The sequence below is a fragment of the Macrotis lagotis genome, chromosome 2 (assembly GCF_037893015.1).
Source record: "Macrotis lagotis isolate mMagLag1 chromosome 2, bilby.v1.9.chrom.fasta, whole genome shotgun sequence".
Lineage (NCBI taxonomy): Eukaryota > Metazoa > Chordata > Mammalia > Peramelemorphia > Peramelidae > Macrotis > Macrotis lagotis.
The window spans coordinates 324,867,742-324,881,649 of NC_133659.1; positions in this window are offsets into that span (position 1 = coordinate 324,867,742).

The following is a 13,908-nucleotide window of genomic DNA, read 5'->3' on the forward strand; positions in this document are numbered from 1 at the left end:
GAGGCAAGCAGGAATAAGTTAGATTTTATCTACCCTATCTACTCCCATTTAACAAAGGGGGAAACTGAGTCCTAAGGCGGTTAGTATTTATCCAGAGTTTCACAGGCAGGACCATAGGATAGAGAACTGAAAGGAACCATAGACACTATTTAATCCAATTCATTCTTTTTTTTTTTTTTTTTGCAAGGCAAATGGGGTTAAGTGGCTTGCCCAAGGCCACACAGCTAGGTAATTATTAAGTGTCTTGAGACGGGATTTGAACCCAGGTACTCCTGACTCCAGGGCCGGTGCTCTATTCACTGCGCCACCTAGCCGCCCCTATCCAATTCATTCTTTTAAAGATTTTATTTATTTTGAGTTTTACAATTTTTCCCCTAATCTTACTTCCCTCCCCCCACCCCCACAGAAGGCAATCTGTTAGTCTTTACATTGTTTCCATGTTGTACATGGATCCAAATGGAATGTGATGAGAGAGAAATCATATCCTTAAGGAAGAAACATAAAGTATAAGAGAGAGCAAGATCAGACAATAAGATAGCAGGGTTTTTTTTTTCCTAACTTAAGGGGAATAATCCTTGGTCTTTGTTCAAATTCCACGGCTCTTGTTGGTGTTAAGGTGTACAATGTTTTTCTGGTTCTGCTCATCTCACTCAGCATCAATTCATGCAAATCCCTCCAGGTTTCCCTGAATTCCCATCCCTCCTGGTTTCTAATAGAACAACAGTGTTCATGACATACATAGACCACAGTTTGCTAAGCCATTCCCCAATTGAAGGACATTTACTTGATGTCCAATTCTTTCCCACCACAAACAGGGCTGCTATGAATATTTTTGTACAAGTGGTGTTTTTACCTTTTTTCATCATCTCTTCAGGGTATAGACCCAGTAGTGGTATTGCAGGATCAAAGGGTGTGCACAGTTTTGTTGCCCTTTGGGCATAGTTCCATACTGTTCTCCAGAAAGGCTGGATGAGTTCACAGCTCCATCAACAGTGTAATAGTGTCCCAGATTTCCCACAACCCTTCCAACAATGATCATTGTCCTTTCTGGTCATATTGGCCAGTCTGAGAGGTGTGAGGTGGTACCTCAGAGAAGCTTTAATTTGCATTTCTCTACTCAGTAATGATTTAGAACAATTTTTCATATGACTATGGATTGCTTTGATCTCCTCATCTGTAAATTGCCTTTGCAATGCCCTCATTTTGAGATGTAAGAAGTTAAGAGAATTGTCCAAGGTCACACAGGTTAGCAAGCCTTCGAGATAGGATTTGAACCCACATCCTTTGATGTAGGAACCAGGGCTCTTTTAACCATGCTACCTTGTCTCCCAGATCCTAAGGTCTTTTCAAAACCAGACCAAATTCTGTCTGTTTCTTAAGTTCCCTGAACCAGGCTATTGCCAGATAATGATCCTGGAACTCTAGTGGTCTGTAAACCATTCGGCATTGAACAAAGGCTGCCTTGAATTGCCATTTAGCTTCCTCTGTGTGCACATCTTAGCTCCTAGTCTTTGGAATCTCAGATTATAGGAACTTCCTGGTACAAATCCTTCCTTGGTAGACCCACAACAAATTGTGGCTTGTTCATTCATCACAAAACAGACTCTTAGGGTTCAAAAGAGCCTTAGGAGGTATCCACTCCAGTACGACTTTGAAGACAAACCACGTCTGCAGCCGACCAGAAAGGGTTTGTGGATGCTTAGTCCTCTTCAGATTTCCGTTGTGTTTGATTCTCCATGATCCAATTTGGGATTTTCTTGGCAAAGATACTGAAGTGGTTTGCCATTTGCTTCTCCAGTTTTTTTCAGATGAGGAAACTGAGGCAAACAGGGTTAAGTGACTTGTCCAGGGTTTCATACATAGCTGGGAAGTGTCTCAAGGTTATACAAATGGATCCTCCTGACCCCAGTTCTGGCACCCTGGGTCTCCTAGTTGCCATACTAGAAAAATAGCCATTCAGCTTAAATAACTTCAAACATGGGGAGCTCATTACCTATCCAAGTAGCACATTCTATTTGGAGGGGAGGGGGTGGCTTTAATTATTAGAAAATTATTTTTCTTATTGAAAAGAAATCTGAATCCTGTAACTTCCCTCCTTGGTTCTAAATTCTGCCTTTTGGGACCAAACAGTATTAAACCAATCCCTCTTTCTTATGAGCTAAACTCCCCCCCCTTACTCTTTTTTTCCAGCTTCCTTCAACTAATCTTTGTTTTTTAGTTTTTTGCTAGGCAATGGGGTTAAGTTCCTTGCCCAAGGCCACACAGCTGGGTAATTATGAAGTGTCTGAGCTCGGATTTGAACTCAGGTTCTCCTGTCCAGGGCTGGTGCTCTATCCACTGCACTACCTAGCTGTTCCCCTTCAATTAATCTTAATCTAATCCAACAAATATTTATTAAGTTACTTACTATTTATCAGACACTGTAAGATGTGCTGAGGATGCAATTAATAAAGAGAAAGACAAATTCTATCTTTTCAAGCTCATAGATTTAGGGCTGAAAGGGACCTAGACTTCTCACTTCTGATAGGAATAGAACTGGGAAAATTCTAAGGTCCGTTCAGCTCTGAGCTACTTTGACATTATTTCAATTTTCCCAAAACATATATATGACTCTTGAACCAGACTCAGGATTGTGATGAAGCCAATTCATGCTAGCTTGAGAACAGATTGTGAAATTCTACCAGTCAGGATCTGATTTATTTTTGTGTTGGTTGTCTAGATTTAAGAAAGTGATGGAGAATTTGCTAACAGTAATGCAGATTAATATTTTTTTTGTAAGGCAATGGGGTTAAGTGACTTTTCCAAGGCCACACAGCTAAGTAATTATTAAGTGTCTGGGGCTGGATTTGAACTCAGGTCCTCCTGACTCTAGGGCTGGTGCTCTATCCACTGTGCCACCTAGCTGCCCCTCAGATGAATCTTAAAAATATGCTGCATTTATGTGTCTTTTGGTTTTTTTTTGTTGAACATTTCCTGCACAGCCTTGTCCATACTGCACTAATTTTTTTGTTGGTTGGTACTGCCATTTGTGAGTCTATTGGCCCATAAAACTTTTGTTCCTCTTGATAGCAAGTTCTCAAGCTAACAATTTGTTTTGTGTGACTTGTTCAGCAAGTAAAGTAACTTGAGAATATTTGATGAATGTGATAAAGAGAAAAGCAAAACATGAACTTTATTTAAATAGGAATTAAGACCATTAAGAGTCAAAAGCATCAAGTGGGGCCTCAGCTCAAGTGAGGCTGTGACCAGGCAGACCAAGGCAGGAACTTTTGGGTTCTAGGACCATGATCAAACCAACTTTATACCTGGTCCTAAAGGGCTGTGTCTATTTTCTTCCCATGGTCCCATTAACCATCTCTCTCTCTCTCTTACTCCTGGGACCAAAGTACCTCCCACCCCCACCTGGCCACACTATGATATATGTGCTCCATGAGGTTGGGGGTCAATCTTTGCTTTTCTATTTGGATGGTCAGTGTTTAGCATGACAACTGTCCTATATACAATGTTTAACGTACGTATTTTTGAATCCATGAAACCCAAGGAGTCTGCTGATAGATTTTAGGAGGAGATTGTAAGGCTGATGACCAGCCAACTCCATCTCATTCATTTCCCATTCAAAGCCAAATCCAAATGTCACACCATGAAGTCCTTGTTCCTCTTCAAAAATGAAGGATGAACAACTCCCCTTTTTAGGGTCTCGCAGCAAAGGAGATGCCCATGTCTCTCTATTAATATTTTCACTGGCGAATCACAGAGCTTTCTGAGAGTGAAATATTGGAGAGGGCAAGGACTTGGGAGATCAGAACTTTTCTGAATTTTGAGTAGCTACGGCTGCTAAGAAGGAAGGGTAAATGAAGAAACAAGCTTTTATAAAATCTGTACTTTTAAGCTGAGTGTCTTACTAATATCTCATTTCATCCACACAACATTCTGGGAGGTGGGTCCTATTGTGATCCTCATTTTACAGCTGAGGAAACTGAGACACAGAGAGATGAAGTTCTAAGATCAGATTTGAACTCAGGTCTAGGCCCAGCTGGTCTTCTTTCTCCCGATCTTGTCTTTAACGCTAATCCCTGACTTTCCTGTAATTCAGTCACTTTCCAAAAAATCCTGAAGAGGAGGTATGAAAGGAAAGTTCAGAGAAGGATGGCTTTGAAAGCAGAATGCTAAATTTAATATATACAGAATATTCTAAAATGTTCACTGCAGTTTTAATAGATTAATAGACATGGATGGAGTGTAAGGCCTAGAGTCAACAAGACTCATCTTGGGGAGTTCAAATCTGGCTTCAGACACTTCCCAGCTGTGTGACCTAGGCAAGTCACTTCACCCAGTTTGTCTCAGTTTCCTCATCTGAAAAATGAGCTGGAGAAGGAAATGGCAAACCACTAGAGTGTCTCTGCCAAGATCACTCCAGAATGGGATAACAGAGAGTTGGACAGGCTTAAAAAAATGACAGAACATCAAAAACTTATAAAAACAAAGTATACACAGGGGTGGCTAGGTGGCGCAGTGAATAAAGAACCAGCCCTGGAGTCAGGAGTATCTGGGTTCAAATCCAGCCTCAGACACTTAATAATTACCTAGCTGTGTGGCCTTGGGCAAGCCACTTAACCCTATTTGCCTTGCAAAAACCTAAAACAAAGCAAAAACCTAAAAAATTTTTTAAGAATTCAACAAAGTATACATAATAAAGATTTCTGGTTTCATACATCATTTTTTCTGTTCCACTTTGCATATAGAAATAACATTTTTTGTTTGGATTTGTTAAGTTCAGAATAAAAAGAAAGAAAATTGTTTTTAAAAAATGGAAAAATCCTCTTTCTTTCCATTTAGAGCAGGGGCTCTTAATGAATTTGTTTACTTTTAAACATATTTGGATAATTCTACTTTAATCTAAATAATTTCCTTTGTAATCTTGCATCTTTTATTTTATGTATTTAAAAGCATTACTCGAGAAGGAGTACACTGGCTTCAGTAGTCTAACTACCAAAGGTGTCCAGGGCATAGTCCAAGTGAAGAATTCTTGATTTAGAAGACTGATTTGAAAAAATTGTTTATTTTAAATATTTTTTTCAAAAACATTCTGATTTCCAAATTCTCTCTCTCCCCTCCCATTCCCCCTCCCATTGAGATGGCAAGTAATGGATATCAATTTTCATGTGAAAACATATTTCCATATGAGCCATGATATTCAACAAGAAATATATAGAAAATGAAAAATATAGAAAGTAAATATAGAATATAGAAATATATAGGATGCAGAAAAAGATAGAAAGTGAAAATATAGAAACTGAATATATAAATATATAGACTAGGGGGCAGCTAGGTGGCACAGTGGATAGAGCATCAGCCCTGGAATCAGGAGGACCTGAGTTCAAATTCATCTCAGACATTTAATAATTACCTAGCTGTGTGACCTGGGGCAAGTCATTTGACCCCATTGCCTTGAAACACACACACACACACACACACACACACACAAACATATAATATAGAAAAGTGTAGAAAGTGAGTCCATCAGTTTCTCTGAAGGTGGACAGCATTCTTCATTGTGAGTCCTTAACTGAAGACCATTTTCTTGTACAAAATCAACCCATTCAAACAAAACTTAATCTTATTTCATACCCAATGCTATTATATGGGAGAATATACTATGAGGATTAGAAGTATGTTAGGCCCAGCTTTGATTCTGTTATCTTTACAATCTACACTGGGATTTGTGTGGGGAAGCTGGCCCCGGGGGAAACAACCCAGCCAAGGCCTGGAAATTGGTTTGAATAGTGGGATCATTGTGTATGGAGCAGGGCAGAGGGCTCCCTTCCCTAAGACTGGATGTTTATCCCATTGCATGTTGGTTTTGAAACAGATGCTACCCCCAGGCCTAGGTGTGGCTTCCAAGAGCCAGTGAGTCTTTCTCAAATTGAGGGTCTGTTCCAAAAACATCTCTCCTGCGAGGGTGGGGTGACTCCAGATGAGCCAAAAAAAGAACTTTGGGGTTTCTTCCAGGCTGGTCCACCCGCCTTCTTGTCTTCCCTCCTCCTGCCCACGTAGCCACATGGTTTCTATGGTTTCTGCTGGGATTGGGAAGCCCAAAGGAAAGGAACTCCGCCTTCTTGGAGTGAAAGGATGCTTTTTTACAGCTGTGGCCTAAGCAGCTGCAGGAACAGGGCCCAAAGAGGCTGCCACTGCTGTTTCTTACCACCAGGATTCTGGCAATTCAATGACGACTTCCTTCCTCAGGAAGATGCTGGCAAATGGGGCATGCCACCTTGCTATCATGGTGGACCAGTAGGGTCAAACTCAAAGAAAAACCATACCTAAAAGACCCCTGCTAGGGCCACATTGATTTAGAAATTCATATGTTAACATTATATTCTATTGAATTTTAATTTTTTATAACCATTTTCCAATTATATTTTAATCAGGTTTAATCTGAAGTGTGGAGACACAGGTCAGCATAATCCATCCACACACATGCCTCCAGTAGAGTTGGGATGGGGAGGAAGAAAGGGGGAAGAGGGTCAAAGACTACTAAATCTAATGGGAAAACAAGATAATTGAGTTCCTTTTTCTGGTTTGTAGACCTAGATTCAGAGTGGTAGGTGTCTTTTATTTAAGAAAACCTGGCACTGGATTATAAAATCATTGATTTAAAGCTAGAAAGCATCTTAAAGGTCATCAAATAGAAACTTCTTCATTTTACAGATGAGTAAACTGAGGCAGAAGTTATATAGAAATGTCTATTTACATTGTGGCATGTTAATGTGGCAGAGTACTATTGTCTGTAAGAGATCAGGAGGGGCAGGACTTCAGAACCACTTGGAAGGATTTGCATGAGCTGATGCTGAATAGAATGAGCCGAACTACCCTAACAGCAACATGGCAAGATGATCAATGATGATGCTGGACTTTCTCAGCTCAGCAGTACAATAATCAAAGATAATTCTAAAAAACTTGGATGGAAAACACTGTCCACATGCAGAGAAGGAACCATGGGGTCTGAATAAAGATCAAAGCAGACTAGTTTTAATTTTTAAAATTTGTTTTATGTTTTATCCCCCTCTCATGTTTTTTTCCCCCTTTTTGTTCTGATTCTTCTTTCACATGTTTAATATGGAAATATGTTTAACATAGTTTTACTTGGGGGGCAGCTAGGTGGCACAGTGGATAGAGCACTGGTTAGGGAGTCAGGAGGACCTGAGTTCAAATCTGACCTCGGACACTTAATAATGACCTAGCTGTGTGGCCTTGGGCAAGCCACTTAACCCCATTTACCTTGCAAAAACCTAATAAACAAATAAATAAACAAACAAACAAATGAATAAATGAAAAGAAAACATAGTTATACTTGTATAACCTATATAAGATTGTTCTCTATCAGGGGGAGGGAAGGGAGGGAGAAAAATGTGGAACTCAAAACCTTACAAAAATTATTGTTGAAAACTATCTTTGCATGGAAAAATAAATAAATTTAATTTTAAAAAGAAAAGATGAATACAGAAATGAGCAAAGTGGAGTCTGCTCTGTTTGGAGTTGAGAAGTTCAAGTTTTACCTTCCTCTTAACATAAACTAACAAGTCACAGCACCTCTCACTGTCCCAGGAAACTCTCTAAGACTTGGAGTTGCCGAGTGAGCTGGGGAGCCAGGAACACTTGAGTTCAAATCCTGCCTCTGATATAAACTATCTGTGAGGCCCTGAGCAAATCATTTAACTTCTCAGGTACTCAAACAGCTCTCCTAAGATTATAAATTGTCAGGAAGTTGCCTGTTTACACGAATTAAAAGAATTCACACACCAGAAGCTCCTTTAGTGTACAATAACACAGGTAGGGACAAAGCCAAAAACAGAACATCTCCAAATTAGGGGCAGCTTGGCACGACGGACTTTGCGTCTGGAAGACCTGGTTTCAAATTATGCCTCTGACAAATACTAGCTTTGTGATTCTCCACTCTAAGTTGGCAAGTCTCCTGCCATCTTGGCTGAAGCATTTTGCTCTGATTGATTTTCCTATAGAGAAGAGAGCTGCTGTTGGCAGATCCTGAGGATCACACGTCCTTTGCAGATTCATAAAACTACTGGATAGTGGCTGGGAATTGAAAAACAACTCCCAGGTTCTAGAACCAAATGTCAACTGAGGATCAATCAAAATTAAGATTTTTAAAGAGCACTTACAGTATAAGTCAGTGGGAAAATAGCATTAGATTTCAAACATAGGTTTTCAGGGATAGACATTAGACAAAGCAAGTTCTTTTAGCTGTGTCTTTATGAGAACTTTAAAATGTTATCTAAAAAGGATATTTATCCTTTTCCTCCTCTTTCTGCCATTTACTTCTCTCTTTTTCTTTCTTTCATTTTCTCTTCCTCCTCCATCTTTTCACTTCCTCTCCACTTCTTTCCTTCCTCTTTCATCTTCTCTTCTTCCACTTCTCTTTTTTTTTAGTTTTTTTTGGCTACGCAATGGGGTTAAGTGACTTGCTCAAGGCCACACAGCTAGGTAAATATTAAGTAAATATTAAGGCCAGATTTGAACTCAGGTCCTCCTGACTCCAGGGCTGGTGCTCTATCCATTGTGCCACCTAGCCTCTCCTCCTCCTCTTCCTTCACTTCTCCTTCTCCTCCTCTTCCTCTTCCACCTCTTCCTCCTCCTCCTTTTCCAAGAGTGAGAACAATAGAGGAAAGAGAGAAAGGAAGGAACAAAGCATTTTTATTTATTTATTTTTAAATATTTATTTATTTATTTATTTAAGGCAATGGGATTAAGTGGCTTGCCCAAGGTCACACAGCTAGGCAATTATTAAGTGTCTGAGGCCGGATTTGAACTCAGGTCCTCCTGGCTCCAGGGCTGGAACTGTATCCTTTGTGCCACCTAGCTGCCCCCAAAGCATTTTTAAATAGCTCCTACTATATCAGATGCTATCTTAAGCACTTCATGAACAGCATCTCACAACAATCTTGGGAGGCAGATGCTCTTCTCCTCAGTTAAGTCTTTTTTTTTTTTTTGCAAGGCAAATGGGGTTAAGTGGCTTGCCCAAGGCCACACAGCTAGGTAATTATTAAGTGTCTGAGACTGGATTTGAACCCAGGTACTCCTGACTCCAGGGCCGGTGCTTTATCCACTGCGCCACCTAGCCCACCCCTCAGTTTAATCTTCTATAGAGAGTCGAGAATGGCTGTCAATGGGACTATCAGAAATTTTCCTGCTCTTCATACTCGAAGATATCCTCTCACTGTGAGGGAAGTCTCAGGGTCCATGGTGGCCCTACTGTCCTACCACATCCCAGTTCTTGGTCTTCATGTTCTTACAAGCATCTGTCCTTTTGATTCAGCAACACCACTACTGGGTCTATAGCCTGAAGAGATCATGAATAAGGGTAAAAATCCCACATGTACAAAAATATTCATAGCAGCCCTGTTTGTGGTGGCAAAGAGATGGAAATCAAGTAAATGTCCTTCCATTGGGGAATGGCTTAGCAAACTGTGGTATATGTATGTCATGGAACACTACTGTTCTATTAGAAACCAGGCGGGACGGGATTTCAGGGAAGCCTGGAGGGATTTGCCTGAGCTGATGCTGAGTGAGATGAGCAGAACCAAAAAAATACTGTGCACCCTAACAGCAACATGGGGGCGATGATCAACCTTGATGGACTTGCTCGTTCCAACAATCAGGGACAATTTTAGGGGATCCATGATAGAAAATACCATCTGTATTCAGAGAACTGTGGAATTTAAACAAAGACCAAAGATTATCTTCTTCAATTTTTAAAAAGTTGTCTTATGTAGTACATAATTTTGCTATCTCTAATATTTTCTTTCTTTCTTAAGGATATGTTTTTTCTCTCAGCACATTTAATTTTGATCTATGAATATCATGGAAACAAATGTAAAGATTATATCAGATTGCCTTCTGCTGGGGGAAGAGGAGGAAAATTGTAAAATTCAAAACCTTGCAAAAAAAATGATTGGTAGAAACTACTTGTATGTAATTAGAAAACAAATATAATCAGAAAAAATATTAATCTTCCAAGTAAGGTAGTGTAGAGGGAAGAGATGGCCTTGGAGCTAAGAAAAACTGGGTTCACATCCTGGTCTCTGATCCTGCCCAAATCATTGCCCTTTCAGTGTTCTCATTGACTTTCCATGACCACAGAGTTGCAGGTAAGGTGCTGATCTGCATAGTATAGAGAGATCAAAGATTTAGGACTGGAAAGGATCCTTCTGTTTAACCCCTTCATTTGACAGATGATGACACTGAGGTTGAGAGAGAGGAACTGACTTATCCAGGGACACATACCTTGTTAAGCATCTGAAGCTGGATTTGAACTCAGGTGCTTCCTCCAAATCTTAGAAACTCTATCATGAGTTCTTAACTTGGTTAAGAACATGGACCCTCAGAGATTCCAGACAGTCTCTGAACTTGGTTGAGCATTATTTCAACATCATTAGTTCCGTGTTATCCCATTGTTATACTTTATATATTTAAAAACATATATTTAAAACTGTGTCCTGGAAGTGGTCCACAGGCATCAGTCAGCTTCTAAGCGTATTCATTTACTCCCAGGATTGCACCATGTTGCCTGAACTGGTTCCTCTAGAAGGGTAAGCAGGATGGGGAAGACCTCAGTTCTACGTCCTGTGAGGGCCAAGTGGAGGAAGTGACGATAGACTGGAGAGGAGATGATGTGACAGGGTGGGAGAGAGATGAAGTAACAGGATGGGAGAGAGATGGGTCCAGAGGGCTCACCCCAGTGCAACAAGACCAAAAGAACTTTCCTAAACATTAGAGCCATCCTCAAGTAGACCCAGCTCCTTTCTATTCCTTCTCACCATGAGGTAGTGGATTTGTCTTTGAGGACTTCAAAGAGGGGCTGGATGATCATTGATGGAATAATAGGAGACCCCTTTAAGGTATGGGCTGGTCTAGATGGCCCTGAGGTCCCTGCTAAATCTGTGGCTGAGGCACCACTTAGGCACACCATTAGTATCCTCTGATTTAAAGGGAAAGTGAGAAAGACTCCTCCAGCACCCTGAGGACTTTATAGGAAGACATAGCTAAGAGGTATCCAGGATAGGCAGACTCAGGACCTTAGGTTTAGAGCCTGAAGAGACCGAAGAGACCTTCTGTTTTACAGAAGGGGAAACTGAGGCCCAGAATGTGGAAGCTACATTTGAGACAGGATTTAAAGAAGTGGCTTTCTGTGTTCTGTGTCTGATGCCTTCTCCCCTACACCAGGCTGCCCTCCTGGCATGGGTAGGCTGGGCCCTGCAAACACAGCAGAATATCCATGCTGTTGAGATGGAACGGAACAACACCTGCCCCCAACACAATGCCACTCGCAGAACAGACTGTTAGCTAATGTTAAAAAAAAACTCATTCACTGAAGCGTGAAAGATTTCAGATCCTTTTTTCTAAGACTAGGAGGGCACTGGGCGGGGAGGAGGGCTACCACAGAGGGAGATAGAAAGCAGGGAGGCTTAATCAACCAACTTCATACTTTTCTCTAATATAGTAGGGAGAGACAGAATAAGGACTCCAAGAGGGTTCTGTTGCTAATCAGAAATTCTCAGATCCTCATGCTATCACATGCTGAAACCCTGCCCCCCCCATGCCCTTTACTAAAACAATCCAGATATCTGAGGAAATCCCTATTTCCCCGTTAAGCCCTATATGGTAGACTGGGTTCCACTACTGAATAGCTATATGATGTTGGCAAATACTTTCTTCTCTCTGGCCTCAGTTTCCCCATCTGTAAAATGAGGAGACTGGCTCAGATCATCTCTAAGGACCCTTCCAAAGCTACAGCCATGTTATTCTGACTCTTCCAGGGGCGTGCTTGGTCAATCAAAAAACAATTATTAAGCACCTATTCCACACCAGGGGTACATAAAGAAGAGGTTTCATAATTCACTGTGAAATCGACTGTCTCTCCTAAAGATCCAACCTACTCAAAACTACAGATTCTGTGGAACCATTGTTCCTGTAGCCTTTAAAGACTGCCTCAACTTTCATATCCCCCAGAAGTCTGACTGTGATTTAATTATTACCCTTCCCCAATCATCCTCAATTTATCCTCTGTGTGTTCAATGTATATTTTGGTATATTTTTCTTTTTTTTTTTTTACTTTATTAAAGATTTTATTTATTTTGAGTTTTACAGTTTTTTCCCGAATCTCACTTCTCTCCCCCCAGCCCCCACAGAAGGCAATTTGCTAGTCTTTCCTTTGTTTCCATGTTATGGTATATTTTTCTTTTGGAAATTTTTATTGTAAATTTCCCAATCGTAAGTATTCAAGTATATTTAGAAAAGTATAAAAACAGGAAATGAAGTTAAATATATATATATACCTTCTGAATAAAATAAAGCAAAAAACGCCCACGAGGATTGTAAAATGGAGCCTTCATTTGTCTGTAAACATTGGTCTCTAAGTTATTTATAAATTGCTAGTTAACAGTCCTCCTTCTTGCTTTGACTCTCCTTTCTCATCACATTCCACATGGGGGGTGTGGTTCTTTTGATTCCCCTTTTTTCATTTTTGTCTCTCGGAGAGAAGGCTTGGTGTCTTGGACAAGGAGTGGACCCAAGAGTAGGGACGGCGCTTCTAGAGTCTTCCCTTGGGTGCTCATCACTGATCTATCCCATTTGTATCGTGTTTGTACATAACTGTCTGCACCTTGTCTTCCCCTTTCAACTGGGAGAGCTCTGAAAGCAGGGGTCATCTTTCTGGCATACAGTAGATGCTTCATTAATGACTTGAGACTTGGCTTCAAGTCTGACCTCTGATTCTGGTTGTGCCAGCTAGGTGAGGCCCACCTCTCTAGCATTCTAACTTTGTTTTCCTTCATTTCTTTTTCTGGTAACAGTAGTTTTCAACCATTTTTTTTACATTTTTCTCCATCTCTCCCTTCCCTCTCCCCTCCCCCAAGAGAAAGTAATGTAATAATAGGCTCTCCTTCTAGAAACATGCTAAACATGGAAGGGATTCTAACTTTGAAGAAAAGGGGCAACCTGCCTCGGTAAGTGGAATTCCCTCATCTGGGAATTCTTTCTCTCAGGGAAATCCCAAGTCTGGCTGATTCCTATTCTTTTTTGCCTATTTCTTCAGAATTTCAAGGACCTGTGCCTTTATAAGGTACGGCTCACTCATTCCCCTGATGCAGATTGCAAGCCATTTCTATTTTAGTCATTGGATCTTGCCTACCAGAGTAGCCAAAAGATTCATTTTAAAAATATGTTGCAGTAATTCTCTGATTATCTCACATAGGCGTCTGGGCACGGCGGTCAAGCTGGGGAGGTCACACTGTGCAGGCGTGTGCCTTAAGAGCTCCTCAGTCAGGGTTTTTGGATGATGCAAAGAATGAGAATTTATAGGGGGATGTGAAGGAGGGTGGAGGCCCTGGTCTGTGTCCTCCCCTAGGGTGAAGGGGTCTTTGATTTGGTGCTGGAATGGGCACAGACTGGTCCAAAGCCTTTGTTTTCTCTTGTTTGTCTTTAAATCAAGTTTAGTGATGTTTTCCTGAAACCCACTTGTTTATCAGGTGGAGAAACTGAGGTGCCAGAGATCAAACAGCTTAGAAGCGTTGGGGAGCTGCTCTAGGGAAAAGGGTGGATCCCAAGGCCTAGTGAAGGGGGCCCCTGCCCTCTTAGGGGGTATTGGATGGAAAACTGATCTCTATTGCTTCATCTGAAAAGTTTCAGGGTTCAGTTGGAGGATTTGCAAGGATCCTTCTGACTACATTTTGGGGTAAAATAAGATTTTAGGGGGTGGCTAGGTGGCACAGTGGATAGAGCACTGGCCCTGGAGTCAGGAGGACCTGGGTTCAAATCCGGTCTCAGACACTTCATAATGACCTAGCCCTGTGGCCTTGGGCAAGCCACTGAAACCATTGCCTTACAAAAACTAAA